The 21075-nt window shown below is 31.5% G+C and overlaps 1 protein-coding gene across 1 annotated transcript in view; it reads right to left on the bottom strand.

Annotated features, from left to right (window-relative positions):
- Positions 1–11538, bottom strand: part of LOC106471268 (DNA topoisomerase I, mitochondrial-like) — a 57340-nt gene extending 45802 nt beyond the window's left edge. The window contains exons 1-2 of the mRNA XM_013931859.2: positions 11405–11538; positions 10879–10939 (exon numbers count right to left, since the gene is read on the bottom strand). The gene's annotated coding sequence lies outside the window, so the exon portion shown is untranslated. The remainder of the gene's footprint in view (positions 1–10878; positions 10940–11404) is intronic.
- Between the last annotated feature and the right edge of the window lie 9537 nt (positions 11539–21075).

The following is a 21075-nucleotide window of genomic DNA, read 5'->3' as shown; positions in this document are numbered from 1 at the left end:
GTTACATTATTAAAGTGTCTGGCAAATAGAGGTTACATTATTAAAGTGTCTGGCAAATAGAGGTTACATTATTAAAGTGTCTGGCAAATAGAGGTTACATTATTAAAGTGTCTGGCAAATAGAGGTTACATTATTAAAGTGTCTGGCAAATAGAGGTTACATTATTAAAGTCTCACCCATACTTTCACTACATTTTTCGAAGTGTATTTTCATTTGTAATTTAGGTTTCTCAGTCAGAGAACAGTCACTAAGATTAATGATTTTTCTGTTGATGGTGTTTTTATATATTTTTTTGCTTTTAATTGTTAAGCACAAATCTACACAATGATATATCTGTGCTGTACCCAACTCGGGTATCTAAATCTGGATTTTAACGTTATAAGCTCTCAGTCTTACCGTTGGGACACTATATTCTCGACATTAATTTATAAAAATTTCTGAATGCCTCGGTTATTTCTTGCAATGTTTTCTGGTTTTGCATAATATCGAAGATTTTTTATATTTTCCCCTCTTTTGAGTAACTTTGTTGACGAATGTCTTTAGAATGTGAACATAGCCCAAGTATGTTTGTATGAGATCAGTGTGTAATGAAGAAATCATATCGTAAATTACTGCCCTGGAATGAAGGTCGAGCTCAAACATCATCTGAGAAAAATGGTATCGTGAGGGTTGAATGCAGAATACAACATGCTGCACACGAATAATTTGTTGTTTAGATGGCTTAACCGCATTTTATTCTTTTTTAACGAATGTTTTTGGTCACTATTTTCCGTCGATATATATACTCAACTAACTTTGGAAAATGTAAGAATACCTCTATTAACTGAAGGAAAAATTTGCATAAGTATAAATTAAAACTTCCTGAATAATTTAAACTCGTTGGTCAGTTGTCTGAACACATTTTCTTTTCTTTTAGACGTTTTAGATACTTGTTTTCCGTCGTTATATATAGTGATTCACCTAACGGTGGGAAAATGAAGATATAAGAAGACTCCTTCTTAAATGTGGTGAAACTTTGTATACATATAGACTATGACGTACTTAGTATTACCGTATTTCAATTCCATCTTTCTGATTAAGATGTTTTAATTACTATTTTCCATCATTATATATATAATGATTCACCTAAATGTGGGAAAGTATAAGAAAACCACACTGAATATGATGAAAATTTGCACGAACACAGATTACAGCATGCTGGATAACAAGATGTTGTTCTGTTGGCTTAGACTCGTTTTTTCTTTATATATATATATATATATATAATGTAGAGAATATTTGCATGGATTTATATTATGAAGGTGTTCTTTAACTGGATCAAATGCATTTTATATTTTTGCTTATGAGGATTTATTTGGAGTTGCTATACGTTATTTCACGTACTGACTCACGTATAGCTGGAGAATAGTAGAAAGAGCTTTCTGTAAGTGAAGCGAAATCTACATTCTGATTAAGAAGTTAGCACACAGGATCACATACAAAAGTTGTAATGGTTTTCAAACGAGACCCAAAACTCGAGCACTTTCGAGTACAGCTATTCTTCTTCAGATAAATAAAGGGTTATGTTTAATGACTGTAATGAAATATATAGCCACGGATGTCGACGTAATTTAAACCGGATGTTCAATATGACTTAGCCTTGAAAACTAGCCATTCATAACCTAGAGTTGTTGGTGTCAGGTTTAGTTTGTGACAAAGAGGTGTGTACAGTACATAAAATACTTAAGTGTGATAATAGTTATAAGAAATGTTAACCAATCTTTATAAAGATAAAATTAAAAATAAAATAATGGCAAAAAGTGGTAGGAAACAGAGAAAATGATAATGCGGTGCAATGTATAGGAAATAACACAAGTATAGAGAAATTAAAGCATGAATAATACTAATAATATAAAGTAAGTTTAATTATGAATTTAGTTTTGAAAATCTTTTCAGTGACATACAAAGGTCAACAATCACCGGATATTTTGCACACTACTTTAGTTTTGTTTAGTTGACCAAATGTCCTATGGCCAATAATCAAGTAAGTTACAGCCAAACCTAATTCTACTTGCTCCTGTTTTCTTACACCTACTAGAAAATTTAAAGTTTACATGGACGGATGTCTATATTTATACAAAGACCAGTGGTAACTGCAGGTAGAAGAAACTCACTTCAATAACTGAACGATGCTGCCACCTGTAATCTACAATATGAACCAGTATAATATTCACAATATCATTTTAAAAATTTCAATGTTTACAAATTAAAAACCTGGTTGAATAATAAAACGCATGAATTATGAATTGAAAATTATGAGTTATTATATTTGTCAGGTTAAATGACAAAGCTATATGAGAAGATGAACTTTTAAAAAGGCAAACAAAAAGCAATTACGAAAATATCTCTAATAAAAACGATATTAAACATACTGTTGGTGTGAACATGCTTTGTAGTAACTATGAGAAAACCTATATACTGGATAGGTGAAGTGAAGAAAAAGTGTCATTGGCCACTATTTAGTTCTTCACATTATACAGCCACACAATAACAGATATAATAAATAAATTTAGTATTCCGAAAATTGTTTGATCTCGAAGTCTAAGTTCAAAGGAGGTCCAGTTCAATCTATATTTTCATCAATGCTCATGATGTTAAAAGAAAAACACGTAGGTTCAAGAAGTCTTGATAGAAATGAATAAAAACCCTATCCTTTCGAAAGCGCTCGGGTTCCCACCGCTGAAATCGAACCCCCGATTTTAGCGTTATAAACGCTCAGGCTGAGCTACGGGAGAGTCAGCTTATGTTTCAAGTCATCTAAAATCTTATAAGTGACAGTACAGAAGAATTGTATAACAGTATATAAACCTATACCAGGGCTCATCAGGCCGGTTGGGATACAACCGAAACAGTAGTGGTTGAGATGCTATTATATTATTGAACTGCATGAGTAACAACTGTTATGATATGAACTAGATTAAGGTGGTGAATAATAGTGTTTATCAATTTTGTATGAATCATTTACAAATCAGAATTATGGTTATTATTTACTAGGGTCGTCTTTCATGTGTGTGTACTTGATTTATTTTTGGATCGGTATTTTTTCGTATAAAGGAAATACATACGCCAAGGAAATGAATTGTAATGATAGAATATTACGAGTATGCAGGCCGGATTTAAGTATCATTAGCCTCAGGACAAGTGACTAGATGTATTCCCCCCGGCCATGCCAGAGTAGGGGTGATTCGCATAGTATAACCTTTGTGCCACTGTTTAAGTTACTTAATTTTGAATATAAATATTCCGGCTTTAAAATAATGTTGCACAAGCAAATCATCCAGACGATTTTATCCTCAAAGTTAGAGATAATATGCAAACAAATAACAGATCGAAAAACCGGTCCACGTTGAAGGAGACACGTTTTTAATTAAGTACTGTTACTTAAGTTACAAATTCGGGAACTGTTAATTTAAAAGAAATGCATCTAAAACATATTCAAAACTCATTATACATTTTTGTTGTTTTTTTCTTTGGTTCATCAAATACCCAAACTGCAAGAGACATCAAACCCATTTATACTATTAAAACAACGTAATACACGATGTTGAACGAAAAAAGTACTTTGAAACCTAATTAACATAACCATTACGTTGTTTAAACGTAGATAACAAGCGTATAGTAAAGTCATTTAATAATTAGCTATAAGTTTTTCTCCATAACATCGACACAACTCGTCAACAGGTTGTTCATTTGTTGTCGTTTCTTCATCTTTAAAGGATTTAAAACTCGAAGTCTGATAGTCTTGGTTTTTTTCTATTCCAGCAGGCATCTTTCACTATCTTGCTTTTTTCTATCTTTTGTTTGTTTTGCTACACCTATAAATTTCTTCACTTTTTTTTTCTCTATCCCTCTCGCTCCGTCTTCTTGTGTGCGCGTTACTAGTAAGAGACGCCAGCGTGTAGCTAGCGCGATTACAGAACAAATGAATCTGTTGTCAAACCGACATAGCGATTTAAAAGATTTATTATTTGTATATCTTAACCTGGGCTTGTGGTCCTTTAAGCAGCACAGTACCCTGAACAAATGTCCCAGTTGTCCTCTCCTCCTTAAAGTCCGGCCCTGCAGGCTACAGGAACTATAAACATGACGAAATATAAAGCGCATATACTTTCAGACAGGTAACTAGTAACGTCTGACATCGTGGGTACGCAAAAACGCAGGCTATGCGTGACACGATGGTGTTATTTTGTAGGCTACTTCGCTAGCAATCGCACACAAAAATAACCGGTGTATTTTTAAACGTTATTTATTTTGATTTAGTATTAAATATTGCTAGGTTAATAAATATATTGCAATCATACTGGCCAACTACCCCCATTGTTACTAATTGTTTGAAGAATGGAAGTTGAGTTTTAAGCTAGATAAAAAAGGTTGACAAATAAATTCATGGAATTTATTAACATGCGTCGTATGAGCCGGGGGGGGGGGTCATTTTACTATAAGGTTGTTGGTTACCAAAAATTTTCCAATATGGCAACTTAAAAATCATGTATTTAGATGCATCTTGAACGAAGAAACTCTCACAACTTTTTTAACACAAATTGAATACATATTTTAAAAGTTATGGTGCTTTGTTTCCAAGTGGATGTGTACATTAAAGCACATAGGCATGGTTGTACAATTACTATGGGATTTTAGCTGTTTGACTCTTCTTCTTTTGCTGTGACCGCATTTGAGAAACTAATGATTTCAGTTGATCACTTCTTGGGAAATTGTCACTGCAAACATCTTTATGCTGCACCTTGAGCTTGCAGACTGCATTTTTAGGTGTAATAGTGTAGTTCGATTCAGACACAATGATCATCAATGTGTCTCTGTAAGGTTGCTGTATTCCCCTGGAAGAAGTATTGTCAAGGGTACCATGTTTTTGTACTTTGCTGTCAGGGCTGTGATTTATTGACAGATCTCCATGTCACATTGTATATCGATTCAATCAGGATATGTAGATCTAATCAAAACACTAGGTGTGAAAAAAAAAGCTGCGGCCAAAAAAGGACTGAGTGTGCAACTTAAAGGAATGAAATCAAAATTGGCAGCCAAACTGGTAGCTACACATATAGCATTGATAAGAATGTTATGGCAAATATTCATTCATTAATTGGCCAGGCCGTGTTTTTTTGTTCAACGTGGGGTATGCTGGCAGGTAGAACAAAATATATAGCCTAGCTAATTAATGAATTAATATTTACTGTAAAATTCTTATCAATGCTACAGTTGTAGCTACCAGTTTGGCTGCCAATTTTGTTCCATTCCTCAATCCTTTATTAGCCACACCTTGTTTTTACACCTAAGGTGTTTTTGATTAGATATCATAACGTTTTGTCAATACACAGCAAGTGAGAAAGTGACACTCGATAGTAACCCACATTAGCTTTAGGATCGCAATTCTATCCAGCAAGAAAAAAGGGCAGGGTGGCACACATGTGGCTTATGAACTTTAGGGCACATGTTATACTTTATTTTATGCATGCTTTTGAATAATATGTCCCAGTTTGCCCCTGAAGAAGAAAGGTCCATAATTTATTTACTGAAAATCATATTATTAAGGTTAAACACCAGACAGCTGTTATGAAATGCTTCAAGTTATTGTACAAATCACAGTATTTCTTAGTACTGTCACCCATGTTAGTGTAATTTTAAAAATGCTAATAAAATTCTGAAATATTGTTCAGTAGCAAATGCAGTTTGTTTGTTTTTGTAATAATAATAGTGGGAAGAAAATTGTAACATTTGATTTAATGGAAAACGAGTGGGATTTTTTTATAACAAAAATATCGAAATATCGTGGTAATATATATATATAGTGAGCACAGTGGGCAGTATACGCTATGCCCTAATTTTAATTCAATATATGGAAGACCATCCACAGCCTCTGAGATACAGAGTCCACAAACTTAACCGTTATTTGCGCTATGGGAACATCAGGTTGCTGCTACTACTATTGTCTAAACGGACCGAAAGACTTCAAATAACAACTTAGTCAGCATACATCAATTAAAAGTGTTATTAATTCTCCAACTAATCACAATTATAAAACAAATCTTTAGAAGTAATAGAAGAAACGCTGCAAAAGAAGTACGATAAGTTTTTATTAAATTATTTGTACAAATAGCGCACCCCCCCCCCCCAGTGGCACAGGGGTATGTCTGCCGACTTACAACGCTAGAAATCGGGTTTCGATACCCGTGGTGGGCAGAGCACCGATAGCCATTGTGCATAATTATAAACAAACAACTAGCGCGGCTATTCGAGATCAAGCCTTTAACAATTACTTATATATAATAATGGAGTGGCTAAATGTCCTAAAATTTAATTACAAGGTCAGAACCTTTAAATTAAAGGGATTTGAATTTAGCTTCTTACATAAATTTATTACGATAGAAGTATGTAACAATTACTTCCCCTCAGTAGTCAGAAGTTCATTTGATTGTCGTCAACCAATGGTAAGTACACACTATTTTTTTTCGCACATATATTTTTCAAATGTAAAAACACCGATTAATCTATAAGGAATACAAAATTTCTAAAAGAATATTTTCAGAAATACGGCCGACTCCCGTCTTTGCGTACTGCTATATACTAATGTAGAGCAAATGAATGTGAAATGCTGGTTCAGGAGCTACACACTCACACGTCTACTTTCACATCTACTTTGTGATCAAGCATCGCCGCTTTTGGTTGAAAAATATTAGTTCAGGACGTACTAGTAATGACGTATCAGGATGTTGGCCAATGTGATGGAAACTTGGGGAATCGGCGAAAATATATCAATGATCATGCACCCGAGCGTTAAACAAACCCAAACAAACACAGCTGTTAATTGCAGTAATTACCAAACTTAAACAAAACTGGATCTTCTAACAATAGCAATTATCAATACCACTTTCATCTTGATCACTTTAAAAACTGCTGAAAGACTTATTAGCTTTGGGTAGGAAAGTTGGTTGTAAGTATATAGAATTCGTGCATATTGTTTAATGTGGGGAAAGATAAAGATAGGATAACGTAATCAGTAGATGTGTTATTCTGAACCTTTTCGGGTTTTCTTGATAATGGTTGTGTTTTATCTCTCAGACACACATTATATAAAGCTCAAAATTATATTGAAGACGGCGCGTAAACAACAAAACAAAAACCGTATTTTACATAATTATAGTTGTCATAACTGCTTAAATAACCAGTTTATGACATTACAAGCGACATGATCCCATAAGGAAATAAACAAGTTATGTCTCAGTAAAGGAATAAAATAGTTCTATTGATTCAACTGACTAGTTCTAAAAGTGTTAAATTTTAGGACACTGTCACTTTACTCTATGTTTAACATTCATGCAGAAATTAAATCCCACGAGAACAAACCTCCCAAGTGGCCAGACATTGCTTTTATTCTGAGTAAGTTTGTTATAACACACGATTTGCTGAAATATGGACTATTTCAACGTTTCACTAATGTTTTGTATTGAAACGTGTTACATAACGCTGTTCAGACATTAATACACAACATAAATACACACACACACAAAGTAAGATCCATTTTATATGCAATGAAGACACTTTTAAACTCGATACACAAATTCTAAAATTAACAAATAATTTTTTCATTTCCTTAGTGTGTATTGAAGCATAGAATATATCTTAATTCTAGAAATAAACGACATTATAACTCCAAATTTATTTTTTCATTTAACTGAACCTCCAACGTTTTGCTTTACAGCTTCTTCACATTTGTGTTTTAGTGGAACGCTCCTGAAGATGTAAAGCAAAACGTTGAGTAGTCAATTAAATATACAAAACCAGCAACTACTTTACATCTAAGCATTTTGGAAGGCTTAAAATTAACAGACTCACAGTGTATTTTCCAAGAACGTCACAGGTCTACTACTCTATATCACAAGAATCAACGCTGTTTAGTTAATAAACAAATGTGAGAAATGTATTCATTAAAAATGATAATTTAACGCCAAGACAACAGTTTGTATTGTGTAAGTGGTATCTTAATTACATTCCAAACTTTGAAACACAGGTTTTATCGCAGCAAAGAACTAAATTTCTAAACACTTAGAACTAACACTTTTTCTTAAAAACTAACTTTTCCGTATCAAAAAAGTCTGTAAAACCAAAACAAGATAATCAAGTCAAGATTCAGAATATCATGTTTCGATAAGCTGTTTAGTTGTTGTTGCATAGGATAGAAAAAGAGAAAAGCGTCGCCAACCGGTCTCTTTGTCTAATTCACAAACTTTTGAAAATGTACAGAAGTACAGAAATGACCATAATAACATATACATCTTCAAACTATAAGGCAGTGTGAACTAACATACCTTGGAAGTATCGTGTGGGTTTAAAAATTACTTTCTTTAGCAACCCTTTCAGTAATATTTTCAATTTTATTAATTTTTTAATCCTGGAGATTGGGGGTATGTTACTAAACGTTAATTATTTTTGATACGCATATTATAGCTGCAGTACGAAAGGTAGAGTTACATGCTTAATTTCATGAGTTATATGTGACAGGCTCTTTTTTAAAGCACGTCTTAAAAATACTGACTTCATGTACCATAAGTTCAAATAAGTCGCTACTACAGCAGCGAGTATGGCTAAACTTATAAAAAATGGGTAAACACATACCATATAAAGTACTTTACAATAAAGTTAAAATCCACAATATTGGTACTGTTCCATTAGCGTGGATTTAAACTTTATTATAAATGCTACACTTCTCTTGATAATTTCAGCTATATACTGCAACAAACGACCCTTAAAAACTAAGCAAATGCAAATTCAATCTAAAATGATCAACTCTGTGCGCTTGTGTGCACTGTAGCTGGTTTAAAATGAAGACTAAAAGGCGAGAAACTACATGATAGCATTTTAATTTATTATCGGGTGTGTTTTTTTCGCCTAGTTGGCGGAAATGCTTTAGTTTGCGATGCGATCTTTAAACTCTACACGTCACACTATTGCGTGATCGAACACCAATACACAAGCCCATATGACTGATCTCTAACATTATGCAACTTTCTGTAGATGTATAGGAAAGGTGTAGCTATCAGTTTTCGGAATCAATAACCTCCAATATTTTCTATAAAATACATGACTAATTAACTACACAACTTCGTATATTATCACATGGTGGTGAGTCGCGCCATCTGGCGGGGTTACCAAATCCATGACTTTCCCTGGCACTTCAAATGAAATTCGTTACACCACACTTCCTCATATTAATGTTCAAAATCCTATTTTTCAAATTGTAAAACAGTATATATGTGAGTGAATTATTTAGCTCTTAAATTGTCATTTAATATTAATTATACACAGGGTACTGAAAAATCAAAATTCGTAATATCATATAACTGATGATCATACAGTGGCTATCACATTGTTAGTTTAACTTAAATGCGGGGTCACCTCGACACAAGAAAACAATGGATCATGTTGATCATAACAAGTAATAAACGTAATAAGCCATTAAGAACACGAAACACTGGAAAGCGGGACTTAAAAAGAGTCCGAATTAAACTCTGATATGAAAACCTAGAGAAAAGTAAGCACTTAACACCTTGTCATTGTAATGAAATTATAAAAATAGTCACCCCTAACAAGGTTGAAGGTAAATTTTTCTTTTATATATATATTTAAACACCACATTGATATGAAACACTGTTTACATTCCTCAACACAAATTATGACACTTTATATACGATTTGCTTTACTACGTATGTTACAGATCCCGACAAAGAGTACACGTTTTTGGACGTTCTATCTTTATGGCCTAGTTTCATACGTTTACAACGAAGTACGCAAGAAATATATTCTAATTCGCCTACTTGTCTTTGGTAGGATTACAGTACTGCAAAAAATCATAAGAGTAATTACAGATTGTAAAAACTGATAATTTAAATGTTCTTTTTACAAAATTAAGCTGACTACACATGACTTTAATACTAAAATCACGTTAAAAGTACTGATTACAATTTAACCCAAGAAGTTTAGTAATGTATATATATATATATATAATTCAAGCTTTTCAAAATGTGTATTTTTTAATTGTTTTAGTTCTAAATTAACATCATACAATTTAACCTATTATCCAGTATACATAACTTACAACAACATTATAATTTTTAACATCACAATTACACATGGATCGTACAGTAAAAATAAAATTTTGTATAAACATAAATTGTTTAAAAATAGTCTTTAGCTAAATACCAAAAACATTTATGGATATTTATCTATTATATAATCTATACTTAACACTTTTAAAACAAATATAAAAGGGTTCTTTGAGAACGGTATATAAAATTACATAAGCACTGAGGGAAAGAACAATTGCTACCATAAATATCACTAGACAAAAAAATACAATTTGATTCTTATATACTTTGAACTGCATTTATTGATATTATTTTCAATTTCTACAATAAAACAATTTAATCTACTTCAAATGTATAAACTACCAGTTTCACCCTAATAAACTACAATAAAGTATACAGAAAATATGTAACAAATTGTTCGTGTCGTTCTCGATTTAAAATTTATAAGCATTATTATGTATCATCAATGAAGAGTAAGGATTTTAAGTATGAAAAAGAACTAACATACTACACACACATATACATATATATATACACACAACATATAGCTATCTTACTCTCACTCTGTAATCCTCTAGTTTCCAACAAAAGATATACTGATTTTTTCAACCATAATTTTTGCTGCTACACGGTATTTTGAAAAACGAAATAAGTGATAACTGGTCTTATTTTTTAAACTTAATATGAAAAAGAAATATTTCAATGAGACGATTAATCTTTAATAAGGAAATGTATATATTACCATGGTGAAACATTCCAGATCCAGAAGCCAAATTCGAAGTAACAGTCGGACTGAATGGGCCCTGAAAACAACAACCACAACCAAAGTGAGAAACGGGGACTTAGTTTCTGAAGCAATGGACGCCTGTCTGTTGTATGTGTGTAACGATGGGATTTGGGGCTCAAAACTGCAGAACAGACGCGGCGCCTCAAACAAAGACCGACAAGACACGTTATTTGGTCTAGTAATGAATTATTACTAAAAAATCATTGTAGTTTTGAAGTTATGTAAAACCAAAATACACATAAGCAAAAATCTGAGTTTTGAAACACATTAATCATTGTATTTTTGTTAAGGAAGTAAAACAAGCAGTAACATAAAACAAGATGTTTAAGCGAGATCAGCCAACCAGGCTATCTTATATGTAACTTGTATAAGATAAAAGCCTGATCTATGCCACCTCAAACCGGCTACCATATCTTACAGCTGAGTTGAAAAATGCATTGCTATATGTTGATGGATATTAAAATAAACTCTTATTTCTTACCTGATCCGCCATTGGAAAATCGACCCCGAAAGAACTCATTTCTTTTTATGAACCTAAATGCTACTTAGCATAGGATATACACTCTATCTTAAAGTCCAACTATGGCGACTCGAAAGCTTGCGTTACAGACTAAGTCCACAAATAAGCATTCTGCGCAAGCGCTAAATGAAGCTGATAACTTTCCTGAAATCTCTTCTTCGTAAAGAACCGCTAGGTGGCACAATACGAGCTTTCAAATATGTGCATACGAACTTACAAATATGGAAGTTCTAATTATTATTATTATTTGTAAATATTACTTCTTTTAGCTATTGCTTGTGTGTTTCTACAATTTTTTATTGTGCTATAATGTTACTGTATGTTATAATCTTGTCATACCTGTCACTAAATACAGTACTACGTATGCGTTAACTTAAATAATTAAATGTACAAGCAACACGTGTACATGCCTAATCAATCAAGCAATTTATAATACCTTGTTGATTCAACTTAAAAAAACGAGCTGAATTTTATTAAGAATGATCTACTTTCATAACCAAAATGGTGGAAATAAATGTTTCCGATATATCTGTATTTACTAGTATAATACTAAGTTATATTTTTTGTGAAATACAAATGATATAGTATTTGTTTTGTTTTTTTAAATAAAACACTACGCCGAGATTATGCAATCAAAACTAGAGCATGAAATGTGGTTTGTGCTTGGCCTGTTCACTGTTGTTCTCATCCTAATATATTCTGTAAAACTAAACGGTTAACCACTAAATTAGACTGAAAAATGTCAGTAGATTTCAATTCTAATAAATGCATTGAAGGCAAACAAAAATCTCTAGAGAAGAAATCAATAGTCTGCTTATTATTATTACTTTTTAAAAATTAAGTTGTATTAGTTTTCTTCAAAATTTAATAGATTAGTGTTTGTTACGTGAAACAGTACTTATTACAATTCCATTGAGTTTTAAGAGGTATTTCAATATCATACATAAACCGTGAATGTTTTTTTTATTTCTCACTATGTATTTGAATAGTTTCTATATGATTTCTATGTTTTGAACTTTAGAAACTCTAATGGGATAGTTTAATGTTATATTTAATAAATATTTATCAACTTTATAATAATCAGATATAAAATTATCCATTAACCAGTTAAAAAGAATTTTTATTCACAATTATGTATGTTTCATAGACATTTTTGATTAATAAATAGCACATTTTCAAGCTAACAGTAAACCCTAATTGTACAGAAACTTGAAAGTCAAAACTCATGAAGAAAAGATAATAAAATGATAATAATTTGTAAATAAGCTCTTCACCACTTAATATAGATGGTTAAACCAACAAAAATTGGACCAGTGATCAGTTTAATAAGAAACAAGGAATGCTAAGTCTACTCAACTGACCAGCAACAGCTAGCTTGACCAAAAAGAGTCGATCAGCAACCGCTGAGGGCCATTAAACTCATCATTAATTTCATGTACAAGTTACTTCACCTGGAGAAAAATAGCAACTACTGCCACTGTTTCCTTTATTACCCATTGTTTACCCTTTGCTTATTTCAAACAATAAATATGTTACTTTTTCAATTTTTCTTTCAGATAAAAAAAAATTAATAAACTAAAAATTCAAGTTTATATATATTGCACTGTAGGTTATAAGTTTATTAACAATCTGTGTTGGAGTAAAATTTTTAAACACAAATTCTTCAATAATATTATAAGTTATGAATAAATCAATGAACAACAATAACAAAAATGAAGTCATGAAAAATTGTGACCCATTTTCACATTGCCATTTTGATTGATAAACTAAAGCTTCAGTTTCTTAGTACATTGTGTGAATATAAAATTACAGTGATAAGTAATTTAAAGTATTGCACTTTTTCACTTAAATTTTATCAGACAAGTTTGAATATGTTAATTAGTAAGGTGTAATAATACATGACTGTTATTTAACTTATATATATATAAAACACGCTAAGTGTATGTATTTGCAGTGTAAAATGTGCAGAAATCTTGAAAGACATGGAAGATTGTTAATGTGATTAAGATATCCATATAAAAAAATGTAGCTCAAAGACAAGATTTTAATAAAGTAAATAATATACCAGAAAACAAAGCAATCAAGGATACACAGTTACATAAATTATAGTTTCTTTACATCTGAATATTTGACACTAACGTATTTAATGGTTATTTTTAATTCTTTGAATAAAAACTATTGAATAATCTATTGTTCAAAAGGAAGCTTATAATATTTTACATATATGTAGTAGTACAGTGCATACTATATAGTTTTGTTTACTGAATTTAAATATTTTTGGAATTTTTTTTTTATTTCTTAAAGTTTTCCCCTGGATATCTAATGTTTAGTGAAAAAATACTGCAATTTTTTGGAAATCAACTGTCTACAGTTTTCAAGATGATTTCTTTGCTACAAAATATATTAGGAAATATCTTAATTACAAGTTAAGTTGGTTTAATTTATTTCCTTGATTAATCTTCAAATGATGAACTGCAATCTGTAACTTACTTTTGTTTTTCATTTATTTTTCAAAGATAGAGGGAGTATGACAAGATTACCTGGGTGTTAAATTTTGCTGGTGGAATTTCAAGTTGAAGATTTGTACAAGCTCATGGTGGTATTCCATAAAAGTATGTTTAATGTTTTGGAAAGGTAAAGGATTAGATATTCCATAAAACTAGTTTTTATTTAGCATAGTTTTTGAAGTTCACAACACAATGTGAGCTTTACAGTGTGTATTGTAATTGATACTTATGAGCATAGCTGGAATTTCCACCCACCTATACATTTAAGGTTTCATCTTGTAGTACATCTAAAACTTTAAATATATTTACCCCAAGCTTTTAAAACTAGGTATGTGGTTCAATATTTGAAGGTTGTGCAGATGCTAACCAATTTCATAACTGATGCTTAACAAACTTTCAGTGTTACATAAGATTCCTCATTTATATGTAGTTAAAAAACTTAGTGACAAAGTAAATCTTTTGTTTGACTCCCCAAGAACAGTTTTTCAGTTCATGCTCAAAACTGAGTTTTAACACCTTCAGTAGACCAGCACAGATAGCCATTTGTGTAGCTTCATGCTTAACAATAAACAAACGTTCTTACTTCAAGTCATTTGGACTCTTAATGGAACATTTTTCACCTGCCATTTTTTGCTCAATAATGCCAAGTACTTTCTTACCATACTTCACTATGCCATAAAAACAGAGTAATGTGTTTTTTGTTCACCAAATAATTGACTGTATACAGTACACCAGAACCAAAATTATGTGGGCTAATGATACTTATGATGATGTAATAAATAAAGTAAATAATATCAGATTGTGTGTCACAGCTGGAGCTGCTACTAATTTTACTCTTCTATAATTACTTTAGAATTTATGTTTTTCAGGTATATTCACATAATTTTTCTAAATTTTCATGCAGTTTTTGCATGTAGTCAATCATACCAATATTGGCTGAATGATGTAAGGTTGTAAACATGTGCTAATCCCCTTTTATACATTAAAGGTTACATAACACAGTATTTGTTCGTAAGTCTCAAGCTAGTATACTTACATTTCTGTATGGACTTCTAGGAAGGTTATCTAATCAGACAGGTAACTTAGCAACCTGTAAATCTGACTTGGGATGGCTTAAAACTGTATGCAAACCACTGGTTAAGTATGCGACCTAAGGACTTGTGGGACACCTTACTAAGACCAGAGTATAAAACTGGGATATTTACATAGTTCTGTTTCATTCCCTTGCTTGTCCTGAATCCCCAGCAGCCAGACAATCAAACAGAATAGAAGCCAACCAGCAATTTAGGATTATTAATGACATAAGTGTTATTAAACATTTTGTATTTTTCACTTGCTTTCTTTTGTTGTTCATGTTAAATGTATTATTTGTTGAACAATCCTTAACATGAATTTTTGTGAAAACTTCTGGATTTTCTGTCTGATATCAGTGTACCTGAAAACCACACTAGCATTATGTGGGGTGGGATAGGTCCACCTAGAAGGAGGTTCAACTAATTCTGAGTTCTCCAAATTTGAGAAAGAAAGAGACTGAACACAAATGTACAAAAACAATGAAACATTTTTTATTCAAACTCAAAAAAACAATCAAAATAATGTATGTGCTAAACATAAGATGGCACTTTTACTTCATATTTCTCTCTAAATAAATTATAAAGATGTTTAATAAACTTTACACAAAGTTAGAGGTTAAAGTTTAGGAGAGTATTACTGTTTACAAAGAAATGACTTAAACTTCACTGATATACCAAATTCTATAATACTGTTTTTAGGATATGTGCACCTCCTATATCACTGTTGGTTAATATCACTAAAACATGAGAGGTCATAACCTAGAGTTATCACCTGATATACCATTAGAGGATAGTGCTATCAACACTCTTGCATGACAGAATTACAGCCATACACCAATGGAAAGAACAAGTGTTATTTCCAGAGACTGTTAAAGGAACAAAGGCAACTAGAACCACATCAACTTAACTTTCTTGACCAAGCATTATGTGAAAACTGCATATACATAGAATAGCTGAATAACTTAGAAGAATACAATATTAAAATAAGATGGTACGAACTCATGGTGTGTTTATATACCAAAGTGGGCTACTGATTGATATAATGATGTACCAGAAAGAGCATTATGTGACCTAATAATATATAGAGTGATGTAATGAATAAAGTATGTAACATCAGAACCAGCACTATGCAAGATACTAATATTTCCCTATTTATGTTTTACTGACTTGCACATTGTCATTATCAACTTAAATGTCAAAGAAAGAAAGAAAAGATAAATGAACACCAAAATATATAAAATACATTAGGGAGAAGATGCAAATATTTATCTTTGAAGTGCTTGAGGTAGCACAGTTCTGTACAATGTAACTATAGAAGTCTGAAATTAAAATTAATTTAAAGGTTTTAAAGTTTGTATGTAAACTAATCATAATCAGAAGTTAAACTGGGGCAGAATGGTTCCTACTCTTGAGTTTTCAAGCCATTAGCATTTCTGATCTTCTGACTAAAATGTCAAAGTGGATCACAAAAGGAAGTTCCACTTATTTCAAAATCCTAATTTAACCACTGATTACTACATTCATTACATTTTAAAGATGACCTAGTTATAACAAATATTTTTTTGGTTTTTAAGAATAAAACATCAAAGGGCAATCAATTAGATACAACTTAAAAATTACAAAGGCTCATATTATTCCAGTTATCAAATCTGAACACATACAAATGAAAATTTCAATCAGAATAATATTAGTGCTATAAACTTCCCTGGCTCAAATGACTAATAAGTCATCTTAAAAAAAAAGTACATAAGACACCAGGATGTGAATACATCTTGATAGTTGGTTTCAACGACTTCCATTTTTTCTGCACATTATAAAATACAAGTCACTGGTTGATTAACATTAACATAATAAAATAATTCTTCTGGCTTCATTTTGAATTTTAATGAAGTAACTTAGCACATCAAAAACTTTTACACTAGCTATTATGTAGACCATTAGACTTTCTTGGATTGATACATTATTCGGACTTGTTGGGAAAGAAAACCTAACCTTTTTTTTTTTAAGAGAAGTTCAAATTAAAACTTAACACATTGTACACTTGCATAAAGGCTGAATAAAGAATTTTCTGAAGTTGATTTTCTTAATAATTCTAACATGACCATATGATACTGAATCACAGAACAAAGAAATGTATCCATATCTATCTCGCATACTTCACTGGTAGATTGAAAATTTAAACAATAAACTCATTAATTCTGTATAAGCCTTACATAAGGTGCAAAATGCAAGAAAATCACCAACTTTTCTACAAATAATCAATTCATTCTTTCACATCACTTAACTCTCAAAATAAAATATTATATTACAACTATGTTTTCAATTATTGCTTATATAATCAGTTACATTAAAATAAAATAAATACATACATATATATTTCACAGAAATTGCACAATATTTGTGATAAAACATCCAAGTCATAATATAACAGTATTCATAAAAATTAGATAAGCAAAATATGGTTCAGCAACATGCAAAGATCACTAAAAGTGCAGAGGCTCATTGAAAAAAGGAGCACTTCTCAAGCATTCTAAGGCAAGTCTTTTTCTTTCAGGGTGGGGATGTGAAGTGTTACGAGAGACTGTGTGTTGCCTCTGGTATATAAAGAGTAAAAAAAAAAGATAAGAAACAAACATATCCTTTTTTATTCCTATTAAATTGTTAGTTTAAAAAGGGTGAATAGAGATCTTTAAAAAATTACAGAAACAAAATAGTTAGCCTAAAGTGAAAATACAAGTGCAAAAAGAGTAAACAAACAAGTTTAAGGTTTGAGACATAGTGCTGACATTATTTCCTTAAGCTACAAGTCCCTATCTTGACTCTCCTGAATATTACAGTTATAGGACACAGAGTCAAAATAGGGGATTTGTAGCTTGAAGAAATAATGTCAACACTATGTCTTAAACCTTAAGCCTGCTTATTTGTTTACTTTTCTTGCAATAGCATTTTCACTTTTAAGATATCTGTCTTGTTTCTTTACTTTTTTGAAGATCCTTATTCCTCCCCTTTTTAAGTTAGTAATTTTTAATCTTGTTTCTTTTGTTTTTTTATGTTCATCATGGACATAAATCTGTATAATATCAATACTGTCCATTTGAAATAGTTTATTTTAATGAAATACATAGTTGGGAAACAATTGCAACCTTTGGACTGGCTTCATGCAGACTGGATGGTTATTGCTCCCAATATCACTGCCACAATGTTATCATTGATAGTGGTACAGCATGTATGATCACTATGATGCATGGCAATCAACATACTACTTCTGTGGTTCATGATAAACACTTTTAAAATCTAAAACAGGGAATTCTTGCAGATTTATACTTAATACTTTTTTGTTTTTTACTGTAAAAACCTACAAGATCCTGGGTTTCATTCATTTTAAAGCTGTTTTTTTTTCTACCTAACAATTTGTAGCAATGAAAGTGTGAAATCAGTTGTACCTTTTAGTAGTTGTTGAAAATTTTTTACAGCTGGAAAAAAGTGCACTTTTGGGACATAAGGGCAGAGGCTAGAGCCCACCCAACCACCACCCTGTGCATGCCACCGAAATGGCTTTAACTGGTCCTATAATCCCTGTATTCTTTTAAATCCTATATACTTTTCAATGACCTATAATCCATGAAATTTGTGGCCATTTATGTTGAGTTGCAATTTAGACTGTAATATCCATCACAACCTCCATTTTTAGTTGCACAATTGTCAGAAATAAGTTTGAAGCATTAGAAAATATCTTGTACTGAACTACTGTGGTCTAATCTAATACGATCAAAATTTCTCTTTATAAACCACTTTTGATAACAAGAATGTTAAAAGATTCCTTATATCATGAAATGAAAAAATAATTGAAAAAGTTTGGTTATTAGGAGAAATTCAGAAACAACTCTAATACAAAACAAACTTTGTTACTCATTCTTGTACATTTTAATCACTGTTTTTCCCTGTGTAAATCTGCTTTAATAAATAAGAAATAAACTTACATTTCTTATAAATTTGATTTTGATAACTGATAAGTGCAATCTTACAAATGTTCTTGACCAATGGAACAACAGCTAAAATGTCTATGTTAAACATGCCTGGTACATGGGGATAGACTGAGAGGCTCGGCATTGGCAAATTCCTTTTGTTTTAACAATGATAAATTTATTCCCTGGTTATATACACTGATCAAGGGACTCTGGTGATGGTATGTGACATCATGTTTGTATGATGTGGCAATACAGACTAAGGTATTATTTTCATTCCTACAGAAACCTCATACAGAAGTACAAGTCACACAGTGCTACTTACAGTTATGGAAGGTTGCTGTTGATAAATATCTTGAGCTTTGGATTACAGAAATGCTTTCTATAAAATCAGCAAGCTTGCTTCTTCAGGTTATAATTTTTAATACAATGTCAATGTTTATTTCAGACATGCAAGGTACCAGCTTTCTGGACAAAATTTTAGATGTTATAGCTGTACTTGAGGACTGCGATAGACAAAGAGTTGGAACGTGGTATCAGAAAGATAACTTACACAACACTCACAATACATTTAGAAATACCACTAAGCCATGGCAAAAATTTTGTAGACACTTTATCTGTCGTGTAGACAACATAACTAATTTTGATCCTAACACTGGTATGTATTAGCCTGAGGTGGAAAGCAATACTTCCTAACTGTATTGTAATAAAACTATCAAGAAAGCAGAAAAGACACTCATGTCTAATGAAAGATACAGATAAGTCTGCAGGTTGGTTCCAAAGAATGGCTTTACTTTGTGTTATCAACAGGATATATATTTCAAAGCTTTCTTAAAACTTTCCAATTAGAAGAAGTATACTGCTTAGTATGAATGAAAGAAATAGACAAAACAGTTATATTGCATTTCATGAACTAAAATGTTGTATCTCTTGTGACATTTAATAGCTCTCGATAGCAACTGTGGTATCTTGCACATGACCAGCAAAGCATAAAAGTTAGTTAGGTCTCAACTTTCAGGCTTTCAACAGTTAATTCATAAAGAAAGAGACAAGACATAGCTTTATACATAGAACAAATTTTAATGTCAATCTTACAACTGAAAATACAAAACAAATGCATAAGAGTACAATGAAAAGCTATATAGTTAACAGTAAGGCATGTGATCTTGATTTTGCAAGTAAATAAAGGGTGTGCAACTAATAAAAGCGATGGAGACTAATAGATAAATGTGCTCTTGCTAGCGCAGGTTTTTCTCTCTGTTACTTAGGCTTGAGAATAAATGAGACATATTAATAGAGATTGTTTCCAAGTTAACATTTAAAACAACATTAACCTTCACTTTAAACTTTGTGAAATCCAAGTTTCTACATAGATTTCATCATATTAAAAAATGATCTATATCTTAAATATAAAACTATGTTCCACTATCCTGTGAAGAAACTTATACAAGATTTGCTCATAGCAAACACAAATAATTAAACCTACAGGCAAAAGTCAAACAGCACTGTATAAATAAAAATGAAAACTAACTCTAATGTTACAAGAAAACTGGGAGTTCTCAAAAAGTAAAAACAAAAAAAAATACCCTAACTTATTACCAAAAGGCAGGAAGTTTAGTTCTCATATAAAAATTGGTTATGGAAACACTGTGAAAATACTGTTTAACATCTACGTAAATTATGTTTGAAACTCTTGCTTTCCCAAACCCCAACACTGTTTTAAATATATCAATAAACTTTCAAGTTCCTGACACAAGAAAACAGTGTTTGGTGCCTGTTAGACCAGCTGGCCAATAGGTAGTGAAGATCAAGTTAACTTGCACCTATTATCCGATAAGTTTGCAACCGTATTTTTAGGAATATAAGACGCACCCTTATTTTGAAGACAAAGTTTTGGGGAAAAAAAAGCTAGTCGCATTTGAAAGATTTTTATTGAATAAAATTCAATTTGATACTTTAAAAATTAGTATATATATTGTTGTAAACACAAAAGAGCTCAAAACATCAAAATAAGAAAATACTGTAAATCAAAAAAAGGTTAACTGTTATTTAGTTTGGTTAAAACCTACAAAATCTTCTTTGCTTTC

Source organism: Limulus polyphemus, unplaced genomic scaffold (genome assembly GCF_000517525.1).
Source record: "Limulus polyphemus unplaced genomic scaffold, Limulus_polyphemus-2.1.2 Scaffold4504, whole genome shotgun sequence".
Classification (NCBI taxonomy): Eukaryota; Metazoa; Arthropoda; class Merostomata; order Xiphosura; family Limulidae; genus Limulus; species Limulus polyphemus.
Note: the sequence above shows the minus strand (reverse complement) of the source record. Positions and strands in the feature narration are given on the sequence as shown.